Source organism: Tursiops truncatus, chromosome 1 (assembly GCF_011762595.2).
Source record: "Tursiops truncatus isolate mTurTru1 chromosome 1, mTurTru1.mat.Y, whole genome shotgun sequence".
NCBI classification, from domain to species: Eukaryota; Metazoa; Chordata; class Mammalia; order Artiodactyla; family Delphinidae; genus Tursiops; species Tursiops truncatus.
This window is the reverse complement of record NC_047034.1, coordinates 60,221,972-60,237,911: the sequence shown is the minus strand read 5'-3', so window position 1 is coordinate 60,237,911 and position 15,940 is coordinate 60,221,972. Positions and strand designations below refer to the sequence as shown.

At 38.4% G+C, this 15,940-nt stretch overlaps 1 pseudogene; it reads right to left on the bottom strand.

Annotated features, from left to right (window-relative positions):
- Positions 1-9,504: 9,504 nt before the first annotated feature.
- Positions 9,505-11,059, bottom strand: LOC109547120 (riboflavin kinase pseudogene; annotated as a pseudogene).
- Between the last annotated feature and the right edge of the window lie 4,881 nt (positions 11,060-15,940).

The following is a 15,940-nucleotide window of genomic DNA, read 5'->3' as shown; positions in this document are numbered from 1 at the left end:
CCCACTCAAGAGGAATGCAGGGAAAACCAGGATTTACTAAAAACAAGGAGGAGGCGAGGTATGAGTCTATGAAAATGATGGAAAATGTATGTTTATTTATTTTCTCTTTTTGAGCCATGGGATAGAAGTTCTAAGAGCTTAGGTAGTATAAACGTTTGGGGATGTGAGAATGAAAGCAATAGTGAGATAATATGATTAGAAGAATATGAATAAAGAGTATGGGAGAGAAGAGATAAATAAAGGGGCTGCCACTGAGGGCATTAGCCAAGAATAATCAACTGAGTAAGCCATTCATAAACTCAACAAATACGTCTTGATCTCCTACAATGTACTAAGTACTCTGCTAGGTGTTGGGAATACAGTAATGGGCCATGTTTACCAGGGGAAGACTGACTGGCTTTATAGTTTCAGATGTTGAGTTGATTTGGTACTCTTGCTGGCTGAGGCCTCAAGTGGGGAGAGAAAGAATGAAATTAGTGGTCCACAGCATCACCTACAAAGAGCAGCATAGTGCAGTCTACATTACAATACTCATGCACTGGACTCAGCCAGGTCTGAGTCAGCTCTGATGTGTAGGGTATGTGGCCTTGAAAAAGTAATTCAATTTCTCTGTTGTTTTTCTTGTTTATAGAATGAGAATAATGATAGCCACCTTGTAAGTCTACTATGAGTATTCAAATGAGGTGCATTTAAGGGCTAAGTACCCAGCTCAGAGTATGTACAAAATAATTGTTATCATCATCACAATTTGGTACCTATATTTAGAACCACATGTAAATCAAAGACTTGGTTACCTCAGGACATGGAGACCGACTCAATTCACTGAGGCCTGTGTGGGCTGACGTGACACGTAAGGTCAAAGGCAGCTTCTTTAAGGACGACTGACTTCACGTGCAAGGACCTCAAAATTGCCACTACTGTTAATTTGCTTATTTTCTACTTTTCTTTTAGCAAGTGAGATCTTTACAATGTTTGATGGAGCTGGGACACTTTATTCTACTTCTTTAGATTAGGGGTCCAAATTCCTTCACTGGGATTAAAGCTAATAAAAAATAATTTATATTTCTATTGAATAGGTTGTGATTACCAAATTCTAGTGATCAATTTGGTTTATGATGCAGGTAACCTTCATCCTTCAAGATAATGTTGGAAAAGAGCCTCATGATAATGTTGGAAAGAACCTCTCTTCTCATGGAAAAAGAGCCTCATGAGAAGAGCTTTGATATCAGTCCAACACAGTTATCAGTCTGCTAACACACTGGGTATCCTGGGGTTTAATCAACTGAAGAGAACAGTAGTACTTATTAAGCATGATGATTCTCTAGGCAGAAATCTTCCCAGGGCACATGTGGCAAAGAAAAATGAGGCTGTGACTCTGTGTGGAGCTGAAATAATTGGGGAGGCTGGGGGACCAAGCAAAGATAATTATTGTCTCAGTTGTCAGAATAATCCTGCTTACTTGGGTTAGACTGAGCTTATGGAATTGAAGGTTTGTGATGTAGGAGTCATTTTAGAAGGCAGACAACAAAGAGTTATTGTAACTACAGGAGATGTTGAATCTGTTCCTGATTTTACTATGATGGGTAAAGTCTACAGTAATATGAAAAAGTAGAATAGTAATGCTATGATTTTCAGACCACTCATCTGGCTTTTTAGACCTCCAACCATGTTTTTCCACTTACTGTACAATGTATCTCTCTCTCCAAGGGTAATATGTAAAATATTGGAATACATCTGTAAATCTTTATATTGTACAACATTCAGCTATGGAAAAATAAAACACACAGTCTAAAAACTTTCTGTCTCCTTATTCTCACTGGAAACCCTTGACTCCAGGTTGACACAGCAGAGAGAAACTGGGTTTTGCAAACAGCCTGACTTGGGTTCCAAGTCCACTCTCACTAGCTGTGTGACCTTGAGCAAGTTACGTTCTATTTCAGAAACCCTTGAACCCATCTAAAAAATGACAGTAAGCAAGCCTACCTAGAGTAGCTGCAAGTGTTAAATAGGAAAGCCTGTTAGAGAGGAAAGCCTGTTAGAGCACAGAGTTCAAGGGCCTGAATCACCCTTTCATTTAACCTCACTAAACCACTGAACAGGGACCTGGGAGTGTACATAACTAATATCCCAGGCCTTGAATTCTAGATCCAACTTTGCCACTTATTCATGGGGTGTCCTTGAGCAAGTCGTTTACCTCAGTGGGCTCCAGCCTTCCATGGGTAAGAGGTAAGAATTGGACTAATGGGCCCCAGGGTTTCCCTCAGCTCCTTGAGAAGCACCTCACTTCCAAATGTATGCCCAGACAATCTCCACTATTGGCATGACTCTTACTCTTTTTTCACTTGTCCCAATGTCTTCTATTTCATCAGCCCATAGTGATCCTCCTACCTCTGCAATAACATGAGATTTCCTGGGTGTATCACTCACCGTACCCTTGATTGTCACCCACTGGGCACTTGATTATAAGCAGCCTTCTTTTAATTTTTAACCTTTCTTGAATTTTAGGTCTTGGCTCCTTATCTAAAACAAAAATCTTCCTGAAGAAAGGAGTCTGTGTGTGTGTGTGTTTTGCTTTTTTTTTTTTTTTAATAACATCATTTGGTCAAGATTTACTTCAAGGCCTGAAAATATTGACTAATCGAAAATGGTCCTACTGCAATTTCTTATAATATATAAATACTTAATAAAAAACTTTAAAAAATGTAGACACTATTAACTAATTCCTAAACCACACACTATAGGTTTTTCAAAAGCAATAGTAATTTAACAAAATGTAAGGTGACAACACAATATCAAAGAATTTTCACACCTAATTAGGACAGAATCAGCAGCAAGGTACTTGAACAAACACAAATCTTTTTTACACTTTCCATGTTCATTTTTAACTTTGTTTCATAGAGCCACTGATAATTGAGGCTTCTTTCAAGTATAGGATTTCTAACATTAAATTACATTTTCTAAGTATTTCTATAGAGGATAAATGAAAAGAACACATAGTACATTGTTTGCCGTAAATTCACACACCAAAAATTCAATGCAATCCAACTGAATTTATTGCTGCTTCCCCCTTCTCCAAAATTAGCTTTAGATGTTTTTCTAAATATTATATAAACTGTTTTGTTAAAATCAGTTCTCTCATTTATACAGATTAGGGGAAAATGGTTTTATAAAGAGTTATCTTTAAAATTAGCTTCTAGATAGCAGTCTTTAGCCTTAAATTACATTGTGCACACACAACTACAACAGTTTGCATTTGCTCAGGAACATAAAATCACATTAAAAACAAATAACTTTGTATTTCATAGTCTAGTTGGCTTTTCAATAGTTTTCCTAAGGGGGAAACAAGTATTTTGTGTTGTTTAAGAAACTGATATATATAAATGAACTGCTAGGTGCTCGTTTAAACTTTGAGGAAACCTAAACATGAAGTTTTGGGTGTTTTTTCTAAAATGTAAGAGCTATGCACTTGAGTGCTGCCAGAGGTCTGCAGAGAGAAAGATGCTGCTGTGCAGAGGTGAAGGGAATGACAACCACATGTGCAGAAAGATAGACAAAATGAAAAGGCAGAGAACTACGTACCAGATGAAAGAACAAGATAAAACCCCAGAAAAACAACTAAATGAAGTGGAGATAGGCAACCGTCCAGAAAAAGATTTCAGGATAATGATAATGAAGATGATCCAGGACCTCAGAAAAAGAATGGACGCAAAGATTGAGAAGATGCAAGAAATGTTAAACAAAAATCTAGAGGATTAAAGAGCAAACATCTAGAAGAATTAAAGAACAAACAAACAGAGATGAACAATACAATAACTGAAAAGAAAAATACACTAGAAGTAATCAATAGCAGAATAACTGAGGCAGAAGAGCATATAAGTGACTTGGCATACAGGATGGTGAAATTCTCTGCTGCAGAACAGAACAAAGAGAAGAGAATGAAAAGAAATAAAAACAGACCAAGAGACCTCTGGGACAATATTAAATGCAAAAACATTCGCATTATAGGGGTCCCAGAAGGAGGAGGGAGAGAAAGGACCTGAGAAAATATATGAAGAGATTATAGTCGAAAACTTCCCTAACATGGGAAACAAAATACCCACACAAGTCCAGGAAGCACAGAGAGTTCCAGGCAGGATAAACCAAGGAGAAACATGCTGAGATGCATAGCAATCAAATTAACAAAAATTAAGGACAAAGAAAAATTATTGAAAGCAACAAAGAAAAAATGACAAATAACATACAAGGGAACTCCCATAAAGTTAATAGCTGATTTCTCAGCAGAAACTCTACAAGCCAGAATGGAGAGGCATGATATATTTAAAGTGATGAAAGGGAATAACCTACAACCAAGATTACTCTACCCGGCAAGGATCTCATTCAGATTTGATGTAGAAATCAAAAGCTTTACAGGCAAGCAAAAGCTAAGAGAATTCAGTACCACCAAACTAGCTCTACATCAAATGCTAAAGGAACTTCTCTAAGTGGGAAACACAGAGAAGAAAAGGACCTACAAAAACAAACCCATAACAATTAAGAAAATGGGAATAGGAACATACATATCGATAATTACCTTAAACGTGAATGGATTAAATGCTCCAACCAAAAGACACACGCTGGCTGAATGGACGCAAAAACAAGACCCATATATATGCTGTCTACAAGAGACCCACTTCAGACCTAGGGACACATACAGACTGAAAGTGAGGGGGTGGCAAAAGATATTCTATGCAAATGGAAACCAAAAGAAAGCTGGAGTAGCAATACTCATATCAGATAATATAGACTTTAAAATACAGAATGTTACAAGAGGCAAAGAAGGACACTAAATAATGATCAAGGGATCAATCCAAGAAGAAAATATAGCAATTATAAATATATATGCACCCAACATAGGAACACCTCAATAAATAAGGCAACTGCTAACAGCTATAAAAGAGGAAATTGAAGGTAACACAATAATAGTGGGGAACTTTAACACCTCACTTATACCTATGGACAGATCATCCAGACAGAAAATTAATAAGGAAACACAGGCTTTAAATGACACAACAGACCAGATAGATTTAATTGGTATTTATAGGACATTCCATCCAAAAACAACAGATTACACCTTCTCAAGGGCACACGGATCATTCTCCAGGATAGATCACATGTTGGGTCAAAAATCAGGCCTCGGTAAATTTAAGAAACGTGAAATCATATCAAGCATCTTTTCTAAATGCAACGCTATGAGATTAGAAATCAATTACAGGGAAAAAAACGTAAAAAACACAAACACATTGAGGCTAAACAATACGTTACTAAATAACCAAGAGATCACTGAAGAAATCAAAGAGGAAATCAAAAAATACCTAGAGACAAATGACAATGAAAACACGACGATCCAAAATGTATGGGATACAGCAAAAGCAGTTCTAAGAGGGAAGTTTATAGCAATACAATCCTACCTCAAGAAACAAGAAAAATCTCAAATAAACAATCTAAACTTGCACCTAACAGAACTAGAGAAAGAAGAACAAACAAAACCCAGAGTTAGTAGAAGGAAAGAAATCATACAGATCAGAGCAGAAATAAATGAAATAGAAGCAATGGCAAAGATCAATAAAACTAAAACCTGGTTCTTTGAGAAGATAAATGAAATTGATAAACCTTTAGCCAGACTCATCAAGAAAAAGAGGAACAGGACTCAAGTCCTGATACCACAGAAATACAAAGCATCATAAGAGACTACTACAAGCAACTCTCTGCCAACAAAATGGAAAATCTGGAAGAAATGGACAAATTCTTAGAGAGGTATAATCTTTCAAGACTGAACCAGGAAGAAATAGAAAATATGAACAGAAGAATCACAAGTAATGAAATTGAACCTGTGATTAAAAATCTTCCAAGAAACAAAAGTCAAGGACCAGATGGCTTCACAGGTGAATTATATCAAACATTTAGAGAAGAGCTAACACCCATCCTTCTCAAAATCTTCCCAAAAAATGCAGAGGAAAGAACACTCCCAAACTCCTACTATGAGGCCACCATCACCTTGATACCAATACCAGAGAAAGATACTACAAAAAAAGAAAATTACAGACCAGTCACTGATGAGTATAGATGCAAAAATCCTCAACAAAATACTAGCAAACATAATCCAACAGCACATTAAAAGGGTCATAAATTATGATCAAGTGGGGTTTATCCCAGGAATGCAAGGATTCTTCAATATACGCAAATCAATCAATGTGATACACCATATTAACAAACTGAAGAATAAAAACCATATGATCATCTCCATAGATGCAGAAAAAGCTTCTGACAAAATTCAACACCCATTTATGAAAAAAACTCTCCAGAAAGTGGGCATAGAGGGAACCTACCTCAACATAATAAAGGCCATATATGACAAACCCACAGCAAATATCATTCTCAATGGTGAAAACTGAAAGCGTTTCCTCTAAGATCAGGAACAAGACAAGGATGTCCACTCTCATCACTATTATTCAACATAGTTTTGGAAGTCTTAGCCATGGAAAACAGAGAAGAAAAAGAAGTAAAAGGAATACAAACAGGAAAAGAAGAAGTAAAACTGTCACTGTTTTCTGATGATATGATACTATACATAGAGAAACCTAAAGATGCCTCAGAACACTACTAGAGCTAATCAATGAATTTGGTAAAGTAACAGGAAACAAAAGTAATGCACAGAAATCTCTTGCATTCCTGTACACTAACAACAAAATATCAGAAAGAGAAATTAAGGAAACAGTCCCATTCACCATTGCAACTAAAAGAATAAAATACCTAGGAATAAACCTAGCTAAGGAGGTAAACGACCTGTACTCAGAAAAGTATAAGACACTAATGAAAGAAATCAAAGATGACACAAACAGATGGAGAGATATACCATGTTCTTGGATTGGAAGAATCAATATTGTGAAAATGACTATACTACCCAAAGCAATCTACAGATTCAATGCAATCTCTATCAAACTGCCAGTGGCATTTTTACAGAACTAGAACAAAAAAAATCTTAAAATTTCTATGGAGACACAAAAGACCCCGAATAGCAAAAGCTGTCGTGAGGGAAAAGAACAGAGCTGGAAGAATCAGACTCCCTGACTTTAAATTATACTACAAAGCAACAGTAATCAAGACAATATGGTACTGGCACAAAAACAGAAATATAGATCACTGGAACAGGATAGAAAGTCCAGAGATAAACCCACACACCTTTCATCAACTAATTTATGACAAAGGAGGCAAGGATATACAATGGAGAAAAGACAGTCTCTTCAATAAGTGGTGCTGGGAGAACAGGACAGCTACATGTAAAAGAATGAAATTAGAACACTCCTTAACACCATACACAAAAGTAAACTTGAAATGGATTCAAGACCTAAATGTAAGACCGGACACTATAAAACTCTTAGAGGAAAACATAGGAAGAACACTCCTTGACATAAAACACAGCAAGATCTTTTTTGACCCGCCTCCTAGAGTAATGGAAATAAAAACAAAAATAAATAAATGGGACCTAATGAAACTTAAAAGCTTTTGCAAAGCAAATGAAACTACAAACAAGATGAAAAGACAACCCTCATAATGGGAGAAAATATTTGCAAATGAATCAATGGACAAAGGATTAATCTCCAAAATATATAAACAGCTCATGCAGCTCAATATTAAAGAAACATACAACCCAATCCAAAAATGGGCAGAAGACCTAAACAGACATTCCTCCAAAGAAGACATACAGATGGCCAAGAAGCACATGAAAAACTGCTCAACATCACTAATTATTAGAGAAATTCAAATCAAAACGACAATGAGGTATCACCTCACGCCAGTTAGAATGGGCATCATCAGCAAATGTACAAACAACAAATGCTGGAGAGGGTGTGGAGAAAAGGGAACCCTCTTGCACTGTTGGTGGGAATGTAAATTGATACAGCCACTATGGAGAACAGTATGGAGGTTCCTTAAAAAACTAAAAATAGAACTACCATACGACCCAGCAATCCCACTACTGGGCATATACCCTGAGAAAACCATAATTCAAAAAGAGTCATGTACCAAAATGTTCATTGCAGCTGTATTTACAATAGCCAGGACATGGAAGCAACCTAAGTGTCCATCAACAGATGAATGGATAAAGATGTGGCACATATATACAATGGAATATTACTCAGCCATAAAAAGAAACAAAATTGAGTTATTTGTAGTGAGGTGGATGGACCTAGAGTCTGTCATACAGAGTGATGTAAGTCAGAAAGAGAAAAACAAATACCGTATGCTGACACATATATATAGAATCTAAGAAAAAAAAAAAAAAAAGGTTATGAAGTACCTAGGGGTAAGACTGGAATAAAGACATAGACCTATTGGAGCATGGACTTGAGGATATGGGGAGGGGGAAGGGTAAGCTGTGACAAAGTGAGACAGTGACATGGACATATATACACTACCAAACATAAAATAGATAGCTAATGGGAAGCAGCTGCATAACACAGGAAAATCAGCTAGGTGGTTTGTGACCACTTAGAGGGGTGGGATAGGGAGGGGGGAGGGAGGGAGACGCAAGAGGGAAGAGATATGGGAACATAGGTATATGTATAACTGATTCACTTTGTTATAAAGCAGAAACTAACACACCATTGTAAAGCAATTATACTCCAATAAAGATGTTAAAAACAAAAAGAAAACAACAAAAAGACACAGGCACCCCAATGTTCATTGCAGCACTATTTACAACAACCAGGTCATGGAAGTAACCTAAATACCTGTCAACAGATGAATTGATAAAGATGTGGTACATACATACAATGGAATATTACTCAGACATAAAAAGGAATGAAATTGGGTCATTTGTAGAGACATGGATGCATCTAGAGACTGTCATACAGAGTGAAGTAAGTCAGAAAAAGAAAAACAAATACCGTATATTAACGCATATATGTGGAACTTAGAAAAATGATACAGATGAACCGGTTCGCAGGGTAGAAATAGAGACACAGATGTAGAAAACAAACATAAGGACACCAAGGGGGGAAAGTGGTGGGGGGTGGTGGTGGAATGAACTGGGAGTTTGGGACTGACATATATACACTAATATGTACAAAATAGATAACTAATAAGAACTTGCTGTATAAAAAAATAAATAAAATAAAATTCACACACAAAAAAAGTGAAAAGATTCTGAGAATGGGACAGGACCCAATCCCTTAATGGCTAAATAAATTATGATTCTCAAAGTAATTAATTAATAAAAATGGATGTGAACTCTACAGAAAAGAGCGATATGCATTTAATCGCTGTTTATATAGTGAAGGGATGGGATGGCACATACAGACGCAGATGAAACTCTACATTTTGTAAGTGTAGAGTTGTAGGATATTCTAAATGGAAAAACTGACACTGACAATTGTTTACAGGAAGCAAAGGTTAAGAAGAATGTTGAAGAATATCTACTCTGAAAAAGAGAGAAGTATTATACAACACAAAAATTAGACCTAGAGATTCGAAAAATGCTCATTTTACTGTTTTAAAAGAAAAACAAAAAAATAATAGGCACAGAGTGTAGACCAATTAAAACTGAGGCAGCTGTAACAAAAATGGAACACAGTACAGTGATTTGAGCCCTTAAAGGAAATGACTAATTAAAATGAAATTTCGCAAGTCTACATGTCTATAATAATATATAAATGCACAAAGTATCAAAAATACGAAGTCTGGATCTTTCCCCTTAGGTTTGTAATAAACTGTCAAACTTCTGCTTAATATAGTTGTTTTTATAAGCCTTCTGATTAGTAAAGCATGCTATGCAGGTACATGCATGCTAGAATTTTACCATGAGAATTATAGTTCTCATCTCAAACTAATGACTTGCCTGTTACCCATATTTATATATATTTCTTTTCCATTATAAAACACTTAAGACCTTTCTAGTGGTACATTTTAATCAACATATATAAAATAGAATCTTGATTTTTAAAATTAACCTTTTTAGTACTGTAACATGATGGGTTTAATTGAACAGTTGGAACATAATATGGTAACATTAAACTATTTAAACTAATTCACAGCTGTAGGAAAATGTTTGATTTTTAAAATACAACCAAGATGAGACTGTAGAGTTATGAGCAGTAAAATATTAGAGAACAGTGAATGAATAAATAAAATGCTTTTCCATCAGTGGCCATTCATTATTTTGCTTTTAGGAACCGGGAAGAAATTGTCTTCTTTGAGTTTCAAATGTTCTGGTAACTCTAGTCGTTTCTTGGCTTCCTCAGTATCACCTTGAATTGCTGAATCAAAGAATCAAAGTTCTCTTCTGGTCTGAGGTGGCCAACAATGGCCACATTAAGAATTTCCCCATAGAAGTCCTCTTTGAAAGTATGCATGATATGAGTTTCCCTGGACTTTTTTGTATTCTTGTAGTATGGGTTCCATCCTATGCTCACCACAGTCTTACGGACGACTCCATTTCCAACACCGGCCCAACCATGATAAATGCCGGTGGATACATCAGCTGGAATATTATCTATTACTTGTTCAGGAAACTTAGCTGTAGGGATGCCCGGCTGCTTGGAGCCGCGACCGAAGCCCCGCACCACTTGGCCGCGGCAGAAGTACGGCAGGTGCCTCGTGACGTCGTCCGCTCGGGGTGCGGGCTGCGGTCCAGTCCGCGCGTCCGGCGGCGCCGCCGTCGAGGCGGTGCCCGGACCCCCCGGACCAGCCGGGGGATACGGGCTGGAGCTGTGCCGGCCGGCCGGCCCGGCGAGCACACGGGCTCACAACCGGCCGAGCCGCGCGGACTACACGCTGCGGCGAGACCCTCACGCCGCTGACCGAACAGAAGGTGCCGGGCGCCGCAGAGGCTGCGTCTGGGCTCCGGAACGCCGGCGATCGCGGAAGTAAGTCAGGAGTGTGTTTTATGCTTTGTGGCTTCCTTCAGTTTGTTCCAGGAACAAAGTAGGTGATTAATGATACCTTGTTGAAGTAACAGTCAACATTAAATGTACAACAGCACAGATGTGTGAGATTATGGATTTAGAACAAGCAATGGCGCCATTCTGGGAAGGGCTGAGCCTGATGCCCTGCCCCAATAATCCACTCATCCACATCTTTCCATCTTTTTCTATCCGTCTGCAAGGACTTTTATCACGGCTTACCAACGCATGTGGAGAACTAAGCCTGCCTTCTCTCTGAATTTCTGGGAAGTCCTTCTCCAACTTGAACTGTGCTGTTTTACACTGTGAGAGATTTTCAATTCCTTTTTCCTGGGAGCAATGGGCAGAACTAATTTGCATGACATTCTACGGTCTCGGTAGGGGACAGGCAGGTATGACTCAGAGCCTGTTTGATTTCCAAAACGTCTTTCCAAGGGGTTATGGCTAATGAGCTCACCTTTGAGTCTGCCAACAAAAGAGGCCCAAGGAGACACCCAGGTTAGTTGAAATCCACCAGTCTCAGAGAGGGGAGATGTGGCACACCAGCACGGCTTATGAATGCCTGCCAAGCAACCTTATAAACAGGAAACCCTGACTCTGAGAAACTAGCTTCACCGCTTCAGTCCAGCTTATCACCAGCGAATCCCACAAGTAACTCATAGGGGGAATAACCAGGAAAAACAACGGTCATAAAGTCTGTATTCATGAAATTTTAATCTGTGTTAGCATTAGTCTTAGGGCTCTACTTTTATTTATTCATCAAATATTTGTTGTATTGGGGCTGCATCAAACAAAAATCACTGCCCTCCCACCCCCTAGAGCTCATATGCTGTTATAAGACTCAAAAAGCATCCAAATTCATACAGAGTTACACCAGTTTACCAACCTGAGCCCCTTTGCCCCTCAGCCCCCAGTCTCTTCAGGGCTTAGTTAACTAGGCTCTATCTCACGTGCAACAAATACCTAGCCCTGTCCTTGCTGCTCAGATATTGATTTCAATATAGTTTAAAAGGTCATAAAAACACCAAAATTCACATTCTGGTCATTAGTGCGGTAACACACTTTCTGAACATGTGCCAATTGTGACTCGTGTGTTTTCCAACTCCCTCATCATTAGTGAGTAGTTCTGTAAAGGATGAAATTGATGATTACCTAATGATGCTGGGGAAAGAGCAGGAGATGGCATTAACCCCCCTCAAAACCACAGCATCATCATCATACCATGCCTCTTAATAGAACAACACAATTTTCAAAGTACATTTACTCATGTTTTCAATTACTGATTGCTTAGAGCTTTGGTAGGTTTTCCCAATAAAAACTGAAAACCAACTAGAAATCCAGATTAATTTTAAAACATATGTCTTGGATGCCCACTATGTGTAAAACACCTTGCCAGGCACTAAAAACCTACAAATGAACCGAAGAGGCAGGACTCCTGCCTTCATGAGAGTGAAAACAAAGATGTGGGGTACTGAGGGAGCCAGGGAGGGACCCTGAACCAGTCTTAGAAAGCACTGGAAGTTTTCTGGGGAAGCTGAGCCCATGCTTGGCCCTGAAGGGCAAGTTAGACTTTGGTGAGTGGAGGAGTTTAAAATATTAGTTTCTCATTGGCCGTATGACAGAATGAACATCTGTTCCATTGTCTCTGGGGATGGTGAGAGACGTTGGAAAGAGCAGGTAATTCTGCATATTAAATTATAATTCACTAGGTGGCCGGTTAGATGAAAGAGTCTGGTTTTATAATCTTTCTTTCCATGAAGTCACCATATGCTCACCTTTCAGCTGGAACACGGTCCTGGGGCTGAAATGCTTGGCAGTTGGTGACCGTTTTTGTTCCATAAGATTAAAATTACTTTTTTAAAAAAATTATAAGCACAATCAATGGTAATTGTTTTTTAAAGTTGGGAAAAGCAGAAAAGTATAAAAAAGAACAGAGAAATAAACAGTAATGCTACAACTCAGAGAATTCAGAGAATATAGGAATTTACATTTTTTAAAAGAGATTTCTATTCCACATTTTTCACTGATACAGATACTCATTCATTCACACAGACAACTGGGCTCCTTCCGGGTGCATTGGGAATAGGAGAAGAAGGAGGTCACAAATGGTACGTTTCCAGTACTTAGCAAGGCACAGCGGAATCTAATAAATAGGTTTTAAAATACATAGATAGTGTTGGTTGGTTTTTAGTTTTTAGGAGATGGTGGTTATTTCATCCTGTGAAAAGTTTAAGTTCCATGAAAATCTGTGCTATGCGTGAATACATTATTATTTAAAATGACTTTTTGAGGTAGGTGTGTTTTCTTATCCTTGCTTTACAAAGGAATAAGTTGATGAAATATATTCATTTCACTTACCTAAATGACTCTGGCTTCCAGAATGGTAACTAGGCTCTGGTACTACTTTTTAACACAGTGGTTTAACTTCAGAGAGCTAAACAGAAGCGCTAAACAGGTTTAATTAAAATTGATGGAAGCTTTGTAAGATTTTCTTTTTTTCTTTTCTTTGATTTTCTTTGTAAGAGTGGACTCTATTGACTCTATGGCCTTTGCTTGTGTTGGCCACCTTGATATGCATCCCTGTTTGGCTGCGGTCTGTACTGAGCAACCTTTTCCTTCATTAATAGGGGGAGAAGAATCTGGAAGTGTAAGAAGAGAATCGAGTAGGTTGGAAGCTAGATGGAGGACCAGCTAGAGAGAGGGAAAACCCCTGACTACATGATGGACAATAAAAAAAAAAAAAACATGGCAGAAGGAAATGTCTAAATTTTTAAGTTTTTTTGTTTTGTTTGAGTTTGTACATTCATTAATGCTTTTATGAGAATACATTCCTCTGAAGGGACTAAAAAAAAATGTTGAGTTTCTGGTCTGGGTCAAAGCCGTTGATGGTAAAGATAATATATGTGGATGAACACCCAGGATGGAGAGAAAACTTCCCAGGCCCTGGTATTGTGCATATGAGAAGAATGGAGGAGCAGAGACAGGAGTTGATAAATTCCCTCTCCCTAGATTTCTAGGAGGGCCCAGCTGCAATCTGAGTTCTAGATAGATATAAAAATTGCAATGAATATGCATAACTAGTTTATGGTGCTGATGTGAACTACCAGTACATCCTTAGGGCATTATGACTGCATGTTGTGCCTCCAAGACACCTTGGTGACATCAGTGTTTCCCAGGGAACCTTTCCTAAACGTATACATCTTTTTATGCCTTCCATGATGTTGTTTCTATTGCCTGAAATGCCACTTTCCCTTTTCCCACCCTAACCTCTCACCACTCTCTATTGAAACGATACCTATTCTTGACTTATCAATCTGGACTGTAATGATTTGTTTGCTTGTCTGACTCCCTTAGTTTATAATCCTCTGGAATGTAGAAACTGTGCCTAGTACAGGGGTTAATATATAATAAGAACTTAATAATTTATTGATTCAGTGACTGAATATGGATAAACAAATAAATAAATGAATGAGAGCAAAACTTAAGTGCCACCTCTTTTATGAATTTTCCTATTCTTTATATCTACTAATATCCAGCTTACCTGAGGAACATTTTTTCTAATATATACTAATAATATTCCATTCCTCTTACTACATTTATTGGGTACTTATTATGTATAATAAGTAAGTACATATAATAAGTATAATAAGACACTGTGAGATTGCATTTAATCCTTACAACAACCCCATGATGTGGGTACTATTATTGTCTTTACTGGTAAGGAAATAGAGTCTCAGGGAAGGTAGGTGACTGAGTCAAGGTCATGCAGCTGATAAGGGACGGAACCAGGATTTGTGCCCAGACAGTTGGACTCCAGAGCCCACACTTTTCCCACTCACCTCACAAGTTCTCCTGGTCCTTCAGGGCTAACCATAGGCTTGGCTTCCTCAGGAAACTTTGCTGCACTTGTGTCTCAATTGTCTATTTTCTCATCTCTCCCTACCAGACTGTAGACCCTGTGAGGCAGGAATCATGTCTCTTTTCTTCCCATTTTATGTGATCACCATCTTGTGAAATTATTGGAAAAGGGATTCCTGTTCGTACCAGGCAGATGAAGAAAGGGTGGGCCCGGGGATTTGTCTAGCATTGCACAACCACTTTCTGTCAGAGCCGAGGTTAGGACCTAGGTTTTCAACTCTCATCCCAGGCTTCTTCTCTGGAAGAAAATGCCTTAGCAAATCCCTTTGTAAACAATTTGGGGCAGATGATAGCATTTACGGAATTCTAGGATTGCAAGAAAACACAATGATTACCTAGATAAACGTCCTCCTAGAGTGGAGAGGTAGCTCATCCAAGGTTGTGGACAAGTAAGTAGAAAGATTGGAGTAATGAGAGCACAGAGAGAGAACTTGCAGTCAAAAGATCTGGGATTTAGCCCCAGTCTGGCACCCAGTTCTTACTGACTGACATAATAGAAAGTATAAATTATTCAGGTTTGAACCAAGTTGATAATGTCTTTACTGTTATTGTCCTTGGCCTATATGCAAAAACAGCTTCTCTCATAGTTTTTCTCTCCTTTTATTCTACTTGGCACAGACACTTATTGGATTGCTTTATTATTTTTTTTCCTCGACTTGTGCTGTCTGGCAGTCTTCTGGACTGCTTCTCCCAGCTGCATCTCTCCAACCTCAGCCCTGGTGAGGTGCAACACCCCTACACACCTGTGGTTTTCATCATAGCTGCTAAGTCAGCCCGTCTGTGTTGCTTGCCTCCCTTCCAGCTGTGTTCCACACACCCAACTAAGTCCATTTCCTGGCTGCCATCCTGACCCAGAGCTGCAATTGCTAAAATATTAATGATGCCCATTGTGAAACAACACTGTGAAGCTTGCTGTAAAGTAAAATTGCCAGAGAGGTGCAAACAATGAAATGGAAGAAATAAAGCGAAACCATAATATGAAAGAGGGCCTCAGCATTAAGGCAAAGGAGGACATATCCTTAGCTCTGCCTTCCTCTTCCTAATACCAGGATCTCACTGTGGGAAATGCAGCATCACTGGCTGAG